The 15,354-nt window shown below is 44.1% G+C and overlaps 1 protein-coding gene across 4 annotated transcripts in view; it reads right to left on the bottom strand.

Moving 5' to 3' along the window:
* pde4ba (phosphodiesterase 4B, cAMP-specific a) overlaps window positions 1-15,354 on the bottom strand; it is a 360,826-nt gene that overhangs the window by 25,728 nt on the left and 319,744 nt on the right. The window lies entirely within an intron of this gene.

The following is a 15,354-nucleotide window of genomic DNA, read 5'->3' as shown; positions in this document are numbered from 1 at the left end:
TTTACAATAAAAGTGACTCCAAAATGACACAATTCATTTTTTACAATTAATTTCACTAAATAATTTGAAACACGCATGCTATAAATATGGGACCGAATACTTCACTTTTGATTACTTTAATAAACATATACAGTGGGGCAAAAAAGTATTTAGTCAGCCACCAATTGTGCAAGTTCTCCCACTTAAAAATATGAGAGAGGCCTGTAATTTTCATCATAGGTACACTTCAACTATGACAGACAAAATTAGGAAAATAAATCCAGAAAATCACATTGTAGGATTTCTTATGAATTTATTTGCAAATTATGGTGGAAAATAAGTATTTGGTCACCTACAAACAAGCAAGATTTCTGGCTTTCACAGACCTGTAACTTAGTCTTTAAGAGGCTTCTCTGTCCTCCACTCGTTACCTATATTAATGGCACCTGTTTGAATTTGTTATCAGTATAAAAGACATCTGTCCACAACCTCAAACAGTCACACTCCAAACTATGTTGAGATATTAGACGTCACTACATTTTCAGTCTAGCTTGCAGTGTGTATACATGCTGCAGTGTTTTTCATACCTGATGTGGCAGCGGGTATCGAAGGTCTTGTGAAAATGCTTAGGCTCAAGTTGGGTTTTGATTTTCGTCATGTTTTTCTTGTGAAGAGAGAAAGAGGCTTGTTTTCGCTACTTTCTCATTAAAATGCAAATCAATTTATAACTTTTTTGACGTGTTTTTCTGGATTTTTTTGTAGTTGTTATTCTGTCTCTCACTGTTCAAATAAACCTACCATTAGAATTATAGACGGATAATTTCTTTGTCAGTGGGCAAACGTACAAAATCAGCAGGGGATCAAATACTTTTTTCCCTCACTGTATATAATTTAAACATTCACAGTGTAGGTTGAAAAAAGTATGGAGTCAGGAGTCAGCTAACCTGGAGTCCAATCAATGAGACGAGATTGGAGATGTTGGTAAGAGATGCCTTGCCCTATAAAAACCACAACAAATGGAGTTTGCTATTCACAAAAAGCATTGCCTGATGTGAACCATGCCTCGAACAAAAGAGATCTCAGAAGACCTAAGATGAAGAATTCTTGACTTGCATAAAGCTGGAAAGGGTTACAAAAGTATTGATGTTCATCAGTCCACGGTAAGACAAATTGTATATAAATGGAGAAAGTTCAGCACTTTTGCTACTCTCTCTAGGAGTGGCCGTCCTGCAAAGAAGACTGCAAGAGCACAGCGCAGAATGCTCAATGAGGTTAAGAATAATCCTAGTGTCAGCTAAAGACTTACAGAAATCTCTGAAACATGCTAAAATCTCTGTTGATAAGTCTACGATACGTAAAACACTAAACAAGAATGGTGTTCTTGGGAGGACCTCCCGGAAGAAGCCATCGCTGTCCAAAAAAAACATTGCAGCACATCTGAAGTTGGCAAAAGTACACTTGGATGTTCCACAGCGCTACTGGTAAAATATTCTGTGGACAAATTAAACTACAGTTGAGTTGTTTGGAAGGAACACACAACACAGAGGGGAGAAAAACGCACAGCACACCAACATCAAAACCTCATCCCAACTGTAAAGCATGGTGGAGGGCATCATGATTTGGGTCTGCTTTGCTGCCTCAGGGCCTGGACAGCTTGCTATCATCAACGGAAAAATGAATTACCAAGACATTTTGCAGGAGAATGTTAGGCTATCTGTCCGCCAATTGAAGCTGAACAGAAGTTGGGAATGCAACAGGACAACAACCCAAAACCACAGAAGTAAATCAACAACAGAATGGCTTCAACAGAAGAAAACAAGCCTTCTGGAGTGGCCCTGACCTCAACCTGATTCAGATGCTGTGGCATGACCTCAATAGAGCAGTTCACACCGGACACTCCAATAATATTGCTGAACTGAAACAGTTTTGTAAAGAAGAATGGTCAAAAATTCCTCCTGACCGTTGTGCAGGATCTGATCCACAACTACAGAAAACATTTCGTTGAGGTTATAGCGGCCAAAGGAGTGTCAACCAGTTATTAAATCCAAGGGTTCACATACTTTTTTCACCCTGCACTATGAATTTTTACATGGTGTGTTCAATAAAGACAAGAAAACGTATAATTGTTTGTGTGTTATTAGTTTAAGCAGACTGTTTGTCTATTGATGGGACCTAGATGAAGTTCAGATCAAATTTTATGACCAATTTACGCAGAAATCCAGGTAATTCCAAAGGGTTCACATACTGTTTCTTGCCACTGTAAATGACAGAAAATAGACATCAATATAAATACAAAATGTAATCAGAAAGAAAAACATGGTCATTAAAAACAAACATATTTATCAGTAATAAGATCTTCAATCAGCTTTCTGAATCCCCCTCGAGGCTCCAGCACATCAAATCTAAGAAAATGTTGAAGATTGTTCCACAAATAAGGTGCAAGAAAGCAGATTTACCCAACGCAGTAGAGACCAAAGGAATTCCCAGAGTTAACCATCCCTGAGACTGGGTGTGGTAACTTGTATGTCTAAAGTTTAGTTATGATGTTAGGTACAGTGGGACTTTATACATGAAAACATGTATCAACCTACGTGACATCAAAGAGGGTTGTGAGTACTAAAATTGTTTCCCATAATGGCTACATCTCAGAAAGTGTAACGGTTCTCTTGTGGTGAAGGAGAGTCAGACCAAAATGCAGCGTGTAGATTGCGATCCATGTTTAATAAACAAACGTAAACCACGAATCAATTACAAACACTACAAAACAAAGAACAAAGAAACAAAGAAAACCGAAACAGCCTATACTTGTGTAAACTAACACAGAGACAGGAACAAGGACACTAAGGACAATCACCCACGAAACACACAAAGAATATGGCTGCCTAAATATGGTTCCCAATCAGAGACAACGATAAACACCTGCCTCTGATTGAGAATCACTTCAGACAGCCATAGACTGGAGTAATGAACCCGATGTGAGACCCGAGAAGAATGGGAACTCAGAGACCCGGCAGGAGGAGAGTTACCCGAGCTACTCAAGGTTCTTATGGTCTGTCCTTGCGACAAACAGTCGCCCCCTCCAACCACTGTCGCCATTCGCCTAGGGCAGGATTGACGACCTGGGAAGCGGATGGCGAGCAGAGTGGAAAGCCACACTTACCCACATCATAGTTGCGCTCAGATGGCGACAGGCGATGAGAAAAATAAGCGCAAGGATGAACCTTATCGTCAGACTGGAAGCGCTGGGATAGAATGGCTCCCACGCCTACCTCTGAAGCGTCAACCTCGACAATGAATTGTCTAGTGACGTCAGGAGTAACGAGGATAGGAGCGGACGTAAAACGTTCTTTTAGAAGATCAAAAGCTCCCTGGGCGGAACCGGACCACTTAAAACACGTCTTGACAGAAGTAAGAGCTGTGAGAGGGCAGCAACTTGACCGAAATGGTACGAATGAAACGCCGATAGAAATTAGCGAAACCTAAAGCGCTGCAACTCGACACGTGACCTTGGACGGGCCAATCACTGACAGCTTGGACCTTAGCGGAATCCATCTGAATGCCTTCAGCGGAAATAACGGAACCGAGAAAAGTAACGGAGGAGACATGAAAGAGCACTTCTCAGACTTTACGTAGAGACAATTCTCTAAAAGGCGCTGTAGAACACGTCGAACGTGCTGAACATGAATCTCGAGTGACGGAGAAAAAATCAGGATATCGTCAAGATAGACAAAAACAAAGATGTTCAGCATGTCTCTCAGAACATCATTAACTAATGCCTGAAAAACAGCTGGCGCATTGGCGAGACCCAAAGCGGCAGAACCCGGTACTCAAAATGCCCTAACGGAGGTGTTAAACGCCGTTTTCCACTCGTCCCCCTCTCGATGCGCACGAGATGGTAAGCGTTACGAAGAAGGTCCAACTTAGTAAAGCACCTGGCACCTGGCTCCCTGCAGAATCTCGAAGGCTGATGACATAGGGGAAGCGGATAACGATTCTTAACCGTTATGTCATTCAGCCCTCGATAATCCACGCAGGGGCGCAGAGTACCGTCCTTCTTCTTAACAAAAAGAACCCCGCCCCGGCCGGAGAGGAAGAAGGCACTATGGTACCGGCGTCAAGAGACACAGACAAATAATCCTCGAGAGCCTTACGTTCGGGAGCCGACAGAGAGTATAGTCTACCCCGAGGAGGAGTGGTCCCCGGAAGGAGATCAATACTACAATCATACGACCGGTGAGGAGGAAGGGAGTTGGCTCGGGACCGACTGAAGACCGTGCGCAGATCATGATATTCCTCCGGCACTCCTGTCAAATCGCCAGGTTCCTCCTGAGAAGTAGGGACAGAAGAAACGGGAGGGATGGCAGACATTAAACACTTCACATGACAAGAAACGTTCCAGGATAGGATAGAATTACTAGACCAATTAATAGAAGGATTATGACATACTAGCCAGGGATGACCCAAAACAACAGGTGTAAACGGTGAACGAAAAATCAAAAAAGAAATAGTCTCACTGTGGTTACCAGATACTGTGAGGGTTAAAGGTAGTGTCTCAAATCTGATACTGGGAAGATGACTACCATCTAAGGCGAACATGGGCGTAGGCTTCTCTAACTCTCTGAAAGGAATGTCATGTTTCCGAACCCATGCTTCGTCCATGAAACAACCCTCAGCCCCAGAGTCTATCAAGGCACTACATGTAGCACCCGAACCGGTCCAGCGTAGATGGACCGACAAAGTAGTACAGGATCTTGATGGAGAGACTTGAGTAGTTGCGCTCACCTGTAGCCCTCCGCTTACAGATGAGCTCTGGCTTTACTGGACATGAATTAACAAAATGTCCAGCAACTCCGCAATAGAGGCACAGGCGGTTGGTGATCCTCCGTTCCCTCTCCTTAGTCGAGATGATACGAATCCCTCCCAGCTGCATGGGCTCAGACTCTGAGCCAGAGGAGGGAGATGGTTGCGATGCGGAGCAGGGAAACACCGTTGATGCGAGCTCTCTTCCACGAGCCCGGTGACGAAGATCTACCCGTCGTTCTATGCGGATGGCGAGCAATCAAAGAGTCCACATCTGAAGGAACCTCCCGGGAGAGAATCTCATCCTTAACCACTGCGTGGAGTCCCTCCAGAAAACGGCGAGCAGCGCCGGCTCGTTCCACTCACTAGAGGCAGCAAGAGTGCGAAACTCAATAGAATAATCCGTTATGGACCGTTCACCTTGGCATAAGGAAGCCAGGGCCCTAGAAGCCTCCCTACCAAAAACTGAACGGTCAAAAACCCGAATCATCTCCTCTTTAAAGTTCTGGAACTTGTTAGAGCAATCAGCCCTTGCCTCCCAGATAGCTGTGCCCCATTCTCGAGCCCGGCCAGTAAGGAGTGAAATGACGTAAGCAACCCGAGCTCTCTCTCTAGAGTATGTGTTGGGTTGGAGAGAGAACACAATCTCACACTGCGTGAGAAAGGAGCGGCACTCAGTGGGCTGCCCGGAGTAGCAAGGTGGGTTATTAACCCTAGGTTCTGGAGGCTCGGCAGGCCAGGAAGTAACAGGTGGCACGAGACGTAGACTCTGGAACTGTCCAGAGAGGTCGGAAACCTGAGCGGCCAGGTTCTCCACGGCATGGCGAGCAGCAGACAATTCCTGCTCGTGTCTGCCGAGCATGGCTCCTTGGATCTCGACGGCAGTGTAACGAGCGTCTGAAGTCGCTGGGTCCATTCCTTGGTCGGTTCCTTCTGTCATGCAGGTGAAAGAGGACCCAAAAGCGACTTGGCGAAAACAGAGTCTTTAATCCAGTAAAGTAAATACAAACAAAAAACACAACTTTCACTCGAAATGACGAGGACAAACTGGAGACTCGATCTTGAACAGCAGGTGAACAGCAGGTTGCCTCGGGAAGGCACTTGAACCAGACAGACTCAGACACCTGCTCACCACGCAGCATCTGAGGAAAACACGACACGACAGGGCGATACACAAACACAGCACGGTGAATTCTAAACAAGGAACCGACAGGACAGGAACGGAACACAAAGGAAGAAATAGGGACTCTAATCAGGGGAAAGGATCGGGAACAGGTGTGGGAAGACTAAATGATTGATTAGGGGAATAGGAACAGCTGGGAGCAGGACGGAACGATAGAGAGAAGAGAGAGCGAGAGAGTGAAGAGGGAGGGGCTGTTAAAATTACATTCAACAATAATATTAAGGGATTATAAATGTCAGTGTACGCTGATGATTCATGTTTTCTTTTAAAACCACAATTAGAATCCCTCCCCAACTTCAAATTGTTCTATTTAAATTACTATACAAAATTCTTGCAACCAATATAATGTTATATATATGGGGGTACAATCTTCCCAGCTCTGCAGTGGACGATAGGACGACGGTCCATATGTTGAGAAGGACTAACATGTCAACTACAGAACTAAGCCAACCTCAGCGTGAGCTTTGGTTGTGAATGATATGAACTTTGACCTCTTATTCACTAAAGAAGTGAGACATCCTAGCCGTTGAGTTAGCAACAGCAGCTGTAAACGTGGGCTATGAAAGGATGGACAACGTATCCAGTCAAACACACAACGACGATACTACAACGTATCCAATTTACCACCAGTGACATTCTTCCAAGGACAGGAAGATCTCTGTTGGCTAACATATCTACGACCAACCTACCGAAGCGCAGCTCAGAGTAAATATTTATTGCATTTTCCTTTTCCAAATGGGCGGTAATTTAGAATGCATAAGATACTGTATTTACGATAGCAGAGCTTCTCCCTTTGTTCCTCAGTCTTCCCGCTCTTTCACTCAAACCCAACCCCCTATTCTTTGTGTAACCGGCTGTCATATCTGTTCCGACCACCAGGGACGTTTTCCTATATGACATAATTTGTAATCAAGGTATGATTAATTCTGTATATATGTAATTCTGTGTGATTAGTTAGATATTTAGTAAATAATTAAACCCAAGTTTGTATTGCTGATTCAACTTGTTAGCTAGGGTTCGTGAACCAAGAATTCTACAATGTTCAGATGAGACTGAAATAAGGTGACGATTAATATTGACTGCTATTGATGTAAAATATTACTAGGTCTTTCAGAGTTTATATGGAAGATAACAGCTCTATAAACACTCTTTTGTGGTGCCCCGCCTTTCTAGTTAATTACATTTACATGATTAGCTCAATCAGGTAATATGAATTACAGAGAAAGAATTTTATAGAATAGCATGTCATATCACTTAATCCAGCATAGCCAAAGACACAACAAGTGCAATAGAGATTGCATAATCTGTGGATCTGTTGGTGTGGTATGCAAATTGGAGTGAGTCTAGGGTTTCTGGAATAATGGTGTTGATGTGAGCCATGACCAGCCCTTCACACATTTCATGGATACAGACGTGAGTGCTACGAGTCGGTAGTCATTTAGGCAGGTTACCAAAGTGTTCTTGGGCACAGGGTCTATGGTGGTCTGCTTGAAACATGTTGGTACAGTATTACAGACAGGAAGAGGTTGAAAATGTCAGTGAAGATACTTGCCAGTTGGTCAGCACATGCTCGAGGACCTGTCCTGGTAATCCGTCTGGCCCAGCGGTCTTGTGAATGCTGACCTGTTTAAAGGTCTTAAAGGTCTTACTCACATCGGCTGCGGAGAGCATGCAAATGACGCAGAATTGCATGAAATTGCATAAAAACACCCCTGCTCAACTGTAGCCTATACCACATAGCAAACATTATTGTGGCTTTATTATAAAGGATATTTTTATTCAACAGTACATTTACCACGCATCCAATTGCATTCTGGTGCACAGATTTGTTTACAGAAAATTATGGTGTGCTGGGAAGGGGGGCTATGAAAAAACCAAAGCCACGGGGCCTATCATTTCTTAATCCGGCCCTGGCTGGGGGAACAGCTGTGAAAAGGCCCAGTAAGCCAGTAAGTCTAAAATGTCCAGCTCACCACATACACGTAAGAGGGGGGTTTCCACCAACTCTCCTCCACACACACAGTCACAAGGAGCACTCTGATCACAGCCCCGGACACATCTTGCCTGCAGGGACTCATGACCAGGAAACACAAACACGCGCACGCGCGCGCGCGCACGCACACACACACACACACGCACACACGCACGTAACTCATACAAAACAACCACACACATTCACAACCAACTTATACACACAGGGGGGCTCAGTTTCACCATCAACCATTAAAACTACTGACAGTAAACTCACTGACAACTGGCTACAACACACAGGACAGATGTTGTTTTCGCACAGTCATAAACCCCCATAACCCCCAGTAGTCTCTGGAGAGACAGGCACAGGACACTGGTCCTCTAGGGCCTATTGCTCACACACACACACACACGCACGCACGCACGCACACACACACACACACACACACACACACACACACACACACACACACACACACACACACACACACACACACACACACACACACACACACACACACACACACACACACACACACACACACACACACACACACACACACACACACACACACACACACACACACTTTTGCTCTCTCTCTCTACTATTTCCCTCTCTCTCATCTCTCTATTCCCACCAGAGAGATTATAACTCCACTCTGAGGAATTATATCTTTCTTATCAGCACTGCAACCGCACTTTCTCTGCAGCTAAATACCCACATCAAATAACCACACAAACTTGGACGTAGGTTTACATACAGCAGTGATCTGATCTCTTTCAAAAAACAGAGCTAGTCTTTAGGACCTTGAGGTGTTGAGTAACTCTTTCTAACAAAGGTGAGTGACAGGAAGCCTGGCTTCTCTCTATTTGTGTTCCAAATGGCACCCTAATCCCTATATAGTGCACTACTTTTGACCAGGGACCATTGTGACAGGTTCACGGTATTTATCAATCACATGAGGAGTTTTTACTTAGTGAAGAACTCTGCTGAGGGAGATGACATTGTGTGGGTGTTAGCATGTATGTATGTATGTATGTATGTATGTATGTATGTATGTATGTATGTATGTATGTATGTATGTATGTATGTATGTATGTGTGTGTGTGTGTGTGTGTGTGTGTGTGTGTGTGTGTGTGTGTGTGTGTGTGTGTGTGTGTGTGTGTGTGTGTGTGTGTGTGTGTGTGTGTGTGTGTGTGTGTGTGTGTGTGTGTGTGTGTGTGTGTGTCATCGTGAATAGTATGTCCCAATGGCTGGGTTTAGTTGAATCAGTTTCTTAATCTCATTGCTATTAGAACACACTGTCCTAAATGGCTGAAATGTTAAATTTCAACTGCAGGAACACTTGTTGACAAATTGAAAGTTTGGAGTAATTGAATTACAGCACATTCTGCCCAAATGATATTAGCCTAACAGGGCCATATATACACTAAACAAAAATAAAAACGCACGACGGAACAATTTCTAAGATTTTACTGAGTTACAATTCATATAAGAATTCATTCAATTGAAATAAATTCATTAGGTCTTAATCATATTTTGGTCACAAATACCTTTAAAAAACGGTAGGGGCGTGGATCAGAAAACAAGTCAGTATCTGGTGTTACCACCATTTGCCTCCTGCAGTGTGACACATCTCCTTCACATTGAGATGATCAGGCTGTTGATTGTGGCCTGTAGAATGTTGTCCCACCCCTCTTCATTTGCTGTGCAAAGTTGCTGGATATTGGCGGGAACACGAAAACACAGTCATACACGCTGATAGCATCCAAAACATGCTCAATCGGTGACATGTCCTAGTATGCAGGAGGTGGAAGAACTGGGATATTTTCAGACTCCAGGAATTGTGTACAGATCCTTGCGACATGTGGACGTGCGGATGACAGCGGATGAATGGCACGACAATGGGCATCAAGATCTAGTCACAGTATCTCTGTGCATTAAAATTGCCATTGATGAAATGCAATTGTGTTTGTTGTCTGTAGCTTATGCCTGCCCATTCCATAACCCTACTGCCACCATGGGGCACTCTGTTCACAATTCTGCCATCTGCCTGGTACTGTTGAAACCTGGATTAATCCGTGAAGAACACACTTCTCCAACGTGCCAGTGGCCATCAAAGGTGAGCATTTGCATACTGAAGTCGGTTTCGACACCAAACTGTAGTCAGGTCAAAACCCTGGTGAGGCAACTAGCATGCAGATGAGATCCCTGAGACGGTTTATGACAGTTTGTGCAGAAATTGTGCAAACTCACAGTTTAAACAGCTGTCAGGGTGGCTGGTCTCAGACGATCCCGCAGGTGAAGAAGCTGGATGTGGAGGTCCTGGGTTGGCGTGGTTACAAGTGGTCTGCGGTTGTGAGGCCGGTTGGACATACTGCCAAATTCTCTAAAACGTTGTTGGAAGCGGCTTATGGTAGATAATTCAATTCTCTGGCAACAGCTCTGGTGGACATTCCTGCAGTCAGCATGCCAATTGCACATCCCTCAAAACTTGAGACATCGGTGGCATTGTGTTGTGTGGCAAAACTGCACATTTTTGAGTGGCTTTTTCTTGTCCCCAGCACCTGTGTGCACCTGTGTGCGGTGCACCTGTGTGCGGTGCACCTGTGTAAGGTGCACCTGTGTAATGATCATGCTGTTTAATCAACTTATTGATATGCTAAACCTGCCAGGTGGATGGACTTTCTTGGCAAAGGAGAAATGCTCACTAACAGGGATGTAAACATATTTGTGCACAACATTTTAGAGAAATAAGCCTTTTGTGCGTATAATACATTTTGAGGATCTGTTATTTCAGATCATGAAACATGGACCAACACTTTACATGTTGCGTTCTATTTTAGTTCAATGTAATTATAGTACTAGAAGTTCTGATACCGCAGTTCACAGTGCATTGACTGATTCAAACACAGGACTCTGTGTGTGTGTGCTTGAGTGTGTGTTTGAGAGTGTGTTTGAGTATGTGTGTGTGTCTGTGTGTGTGTGTCGCAAATGTGTGTGTTTGCAAACGAGTGCGCTTTATTTTTTTACTTTACTTTATTTAGTAAATATTTTCTTAACTCTATTTCTTGAACTGCGTTGGTGGTTAAGGGCTTGTCAGTAAGCATTTCACGGTAAGGTCTACAGCTGTTGTATTTGGTGCATGTGATAAATAACATTTGATTTGGATTTGATTTGTATGTGTGTGTATGCCTGTGTGTGTGAGGAGAGGGATGAGGAGACGGGTTAGGGATGAGGAGAGGGGTTAAGGATGAGAAGAGGGGTGAGGGATGAGGAGAGGGACGAGGAGAAGGGTTAGGGATGAGGAGAGGGGTTAGGGGTGAGGAGAAGGGTGAGGGATGACAAGAGGGGTGAGGGATGAGGAGAGGGGTGAGGGATAAGGAGAGGGACGAGGAGAAGGGTTAGGGATGAGGATGTGGAGAGGGGTTAGGGGTGAGGGGTGAGCAGAGGGGTTAGGGGTGAGGAGAAGGGTGAGGGATGACTAGAGCGGTGAGGGATGAGGAGAGGGATGAGGAGAAGGGTTAGGGATAAGGAGAGGGATGAGGAGAGGGGTGAGGGATGAAGAGAGGGGTGAGGGATAAGGAGAGGGGTTAGGGATGAGGAGAGGGGTTATGGGTGAGGGATGAGGAGAGAGGTGAGGGCTGACGAGAGGGGTTTTGGGATGAGGAGAGGGGTTAGGGATGAGGAGAGGGGTTAGGGATGATGGATGAGGAGAGGGATGAGGGCTGAGGAGAGGGATTTTGGGATGAGGAGAGGGGTTAGGGATGAGGAGAGGGGTTAGGGATGAGGGATGAGGAGAAGGAAGTTTGAAAGCCTTTATAGATCTGTGACGAAGCGTTTGTGTGCAGTGGTAGATCAGTTTCTATGTCGCCTCATACTGTACCCAGCTGACCTCTACCAACATGCCTCAGAAAGGGGTCATCGCTGTGTGTGTGTGTGTGTGTGTGTGTGTGTGTGTGTGTGTGTGTGTGTGTGTGTGTGTGTGTGTGTGTGTGTGTGTGTGTGTGTGTGTGTGTGTGTGTGTGTGTGTGTGTGTGTGTGTGTGTGTGTGTGTGTGTGTGTGTGTGTGTCTTGATGGGCACTTGAGGACACTCAGAGAATGCGTGCATATTTAGAACTTCTCCTGGGCCAATAAGGACTTGATCAGTTTAACAGTTAAATACATTTGACGTTGAATTTGGTTTAAATCCCAAGCTGCCTTCTCTGTTAGGTCTCCCTTCATAAAGGCATTCATTATGTCAATAGGACTTTTTGATGAAATAAAGTTGAAATACTGTAACAACCAAAACAAATAAAACAAGGCCAGTTTGAGAGGAAGTTATTGTGAAATTCAGAGGAAAAGCATGTCTACAAGTTTGCCTAGCACCTTGTTTGGTGAACATTACAGAGAAACATGTAGTGTTCATGAAGGGACATGAGAGCCTTTTCTTCCTGATTTGTTTTCATTGTAAGAGGGGAGGAATTGAAACTCTAAACCTTGCCAAGCATTCTTATTGCACCACTGACGAACATCTGAAAAGCAATATATTTTTTCTCTCATGCTTCAGAAAAGAGGGGGGTTTGCATGCATCTGCACTGGTCCGAACCATGAGACTGAACCATACGGCCGAACCATGAGACTGAACCATATGGCCGAACCATGAGACTGAACCATAAGGTCAAACCATAAGACCGAACCATAAGGCTGAACCATAAGACTGAACCATACGGCCGAACCATAAGGCCAAACCATGAGACTGAACCATAAGGCAGAACCATAAGGCCAAACCATGAGACTGAACCATAAGGCAGAACCATAAGGCTGAACCATAAGGCTGAACCATGAGACTGAACCATAAGGCTGAACCATAAGGCCGAACCATAAGACTGAACCATAAGGCTGAACAATGAGACTGAACCATAAGGCTGAACCATAAGGCCGAACCATAAGACTGAACCATAAGGTCGAACCATGAGACTGAACCATAAGGTCGAACCATAAGACTGAACCATAAGGCTGAACCATAAGGTTGAACCATGAGACTGAACCATAAGACTGAATCATAAGGATGAACCATGAGACTGAGCCATGAGACTGAACCATAATGCTGAACCATAAGGCTGAACCATCAGCCTGAACCATCAGGCTGAACCATAATGCTGAACCATAAGGCTGAACCATCAGGCTGAACCATCAGACTGAACCATAAGGCTGAACCATAAGGCTGAACCATAATGCTGAACCATAAGGCTGAACCATCAGGCTGAACCATCAGACTGAACCATCAGACTGAACCATAAGGCTGAACCATAATGCTGAACCATAAGGCTGAACCATATTGCTGAACCATAAGGCTGAACCATCAGGCTGAACCATCAGACTGGACCATCAGGCTGAACCATAAGACTGGACCATCAGGCTGAACCATCAGACTGGACCATCAGGCTGAACCATAAGACTGGACCATAAGGCTGAACCATAATGCTGAAACATAAGGCTGAATCATAATGCTGAACCATTAAGGCTGAACAATAAGGCTGAACCATCAAGCTGAACCATCAGACTGAACCATCAGGCTGAACCATAAGACTGAACCATAAGGCTAAGCAGGGCTGCTGCTGGCAGGGGAATACTAGAAGGGAAAGGCAGCCTTCCACTTTATGACTGTGCTGACGTCAATGGCATAATTCAAATACTTACTGGGTGCACGCTTCCAGCTTTCAGAACCTGCTCTAGGGCAGGCCACACACCAAAACCTGACATGGAAGTTTATGAAAACTGGAGGGGAGTTGTAAAGAATGAAATCACATGTTGTTTTGTAATATTTTATGATGACAACTGTGTTTTTCTGGATATTAGATTAAGCACACAGGTTAAGGACACAAAACATCTAAAAGTATTTAAATTGATGAACAGTGTAAGAGATGTTTTTGTGTTTGTGGGGTGAAGTTTAGATGCAGTGGAATAATCCTGACAGGATAATATAGACTAAAGTGCTGTGGACTCTAACCAGGATAATATGGTTACTATAGACTAAAGTGCTGTGGGGTCTGACCAGGATAATATGGTTACTATAGACTAAAGAGATGTGGGGTCTGACCAGGATAATAAGGTTACTATAGACTAAAGAGCTGTGGAGTCTAACCAGGATAATATGGTTACTATAGACTAAAGAGCTGTGGGGTCTGACCAGGATAATAAGGTTACTATAGACTAAAGAGCTGTGGAGTCTAACCAGGATAATATGGTTACTATAGACTAAAGAGCTGTGGGGTCTGACCAGGATAATAAGGTTACTATAGACTAAAGAGCTGTGGAGTCTGACCAGGATAATAAGGTTACTATAGACTAAAGAGCTGTGGAGTCTGACCAGGATAATATGGTTACTATAGACTAAAGAGCTGTGGAGTCTAACCAGGATAATATGGTTACTATAGACTAAAGAGCTGTGGGGTCTGACCAGGATAATAAGGTTACTATAGACTAAAGAGCTGTGGGGTCTGACCAGGATAATAAGGTTACTATAGACTAAAGAGCTGTGGAGTCTAACCAGGATAATAAGGTTACTATAGACTAAGGAGCTGTGGGGTCTGACCAGGATAATACGGTTACTATAGACTAAAGAGCTGTGGGGTCTGACCAGGATAATAAGGTTACTATAGACTAAAGAGCTGTGGGGTCTGACCAGGATAATATGGTTACTATAGACTAAAGAGCTGTGGGGCCTGACCAGGATAATAAGGTTACTATAGACTAAAGAACTGTGGAGTCTAACCAGGATAATAAGGTTACTATAGACTAAGGAGCTGTGGGGTCTGACCAGGATAATACGGTTACTATAGTTACTATAGAAAGAGCTGTGGGGTCTGACCAGGATAATAAGGTTACTATAGACTAAAGAGCTGTGGGGTCTGACCAGGATAATATGGTTACTATAGACTAAAGAGCTGTGGGGCCTGACCAGGATAATAAGGTTACTATAGACTAAAGAACTGTGGGGTCTGACCAGGGTAATATGGTTACTATAGACTAAAGAGCTGTGGGGTCTGACCAGGATAATAAGGTTACTATAGACTAAAGAGCTGTGGGGTCTGACCAGGATAATAAGGTTACTATAGACTAAAGAGCTGTGGGGTCTGACCAGGATAATAAGGTTACTATAGACTAAAGAGCTGTGGGGTCTGACCAGGATAATAATGTTACTATAGACTAAAGAGCTGTGGGGTCTGACCAGGATAATAAGGTTACTATAGACTAAAGAGCTGTGGGGTCTGACAAGGATAATATGGTTACTATAGACTAAAGAGCTGTGGGTTCTGACCAGGATAATATGGTTACTATAGACGAAGGAGCTGTGGAGTCTAACCAGGATAATAAGGTTACTATAGACTAAAGAGCTGTGGGGTCTGACCAGGATAATATGGTTACTATAGACTA

This window comes from Oncorhynchus gorbuscha, linkage group LG15 (assembly GCF_021184085.1).
Source record: "Oncorhynchus gorbuscha isolate QuinsamMale2020 ecotype Even-year linkage group LG15, OgorEven_v1.0, whole genome shotgun sequence".
NCBI classification, from domain to species: domain Eukaryota; kingdom Metazoa; phylum Chordata; class Actinopteri; order Salmoniformes; family Salmonidae; genus Oncorhynchus; species Oncorhynchus gorbuscha.
This window is presented reverse-complemented; position numbering and strand designations above follow the sequence as displayed.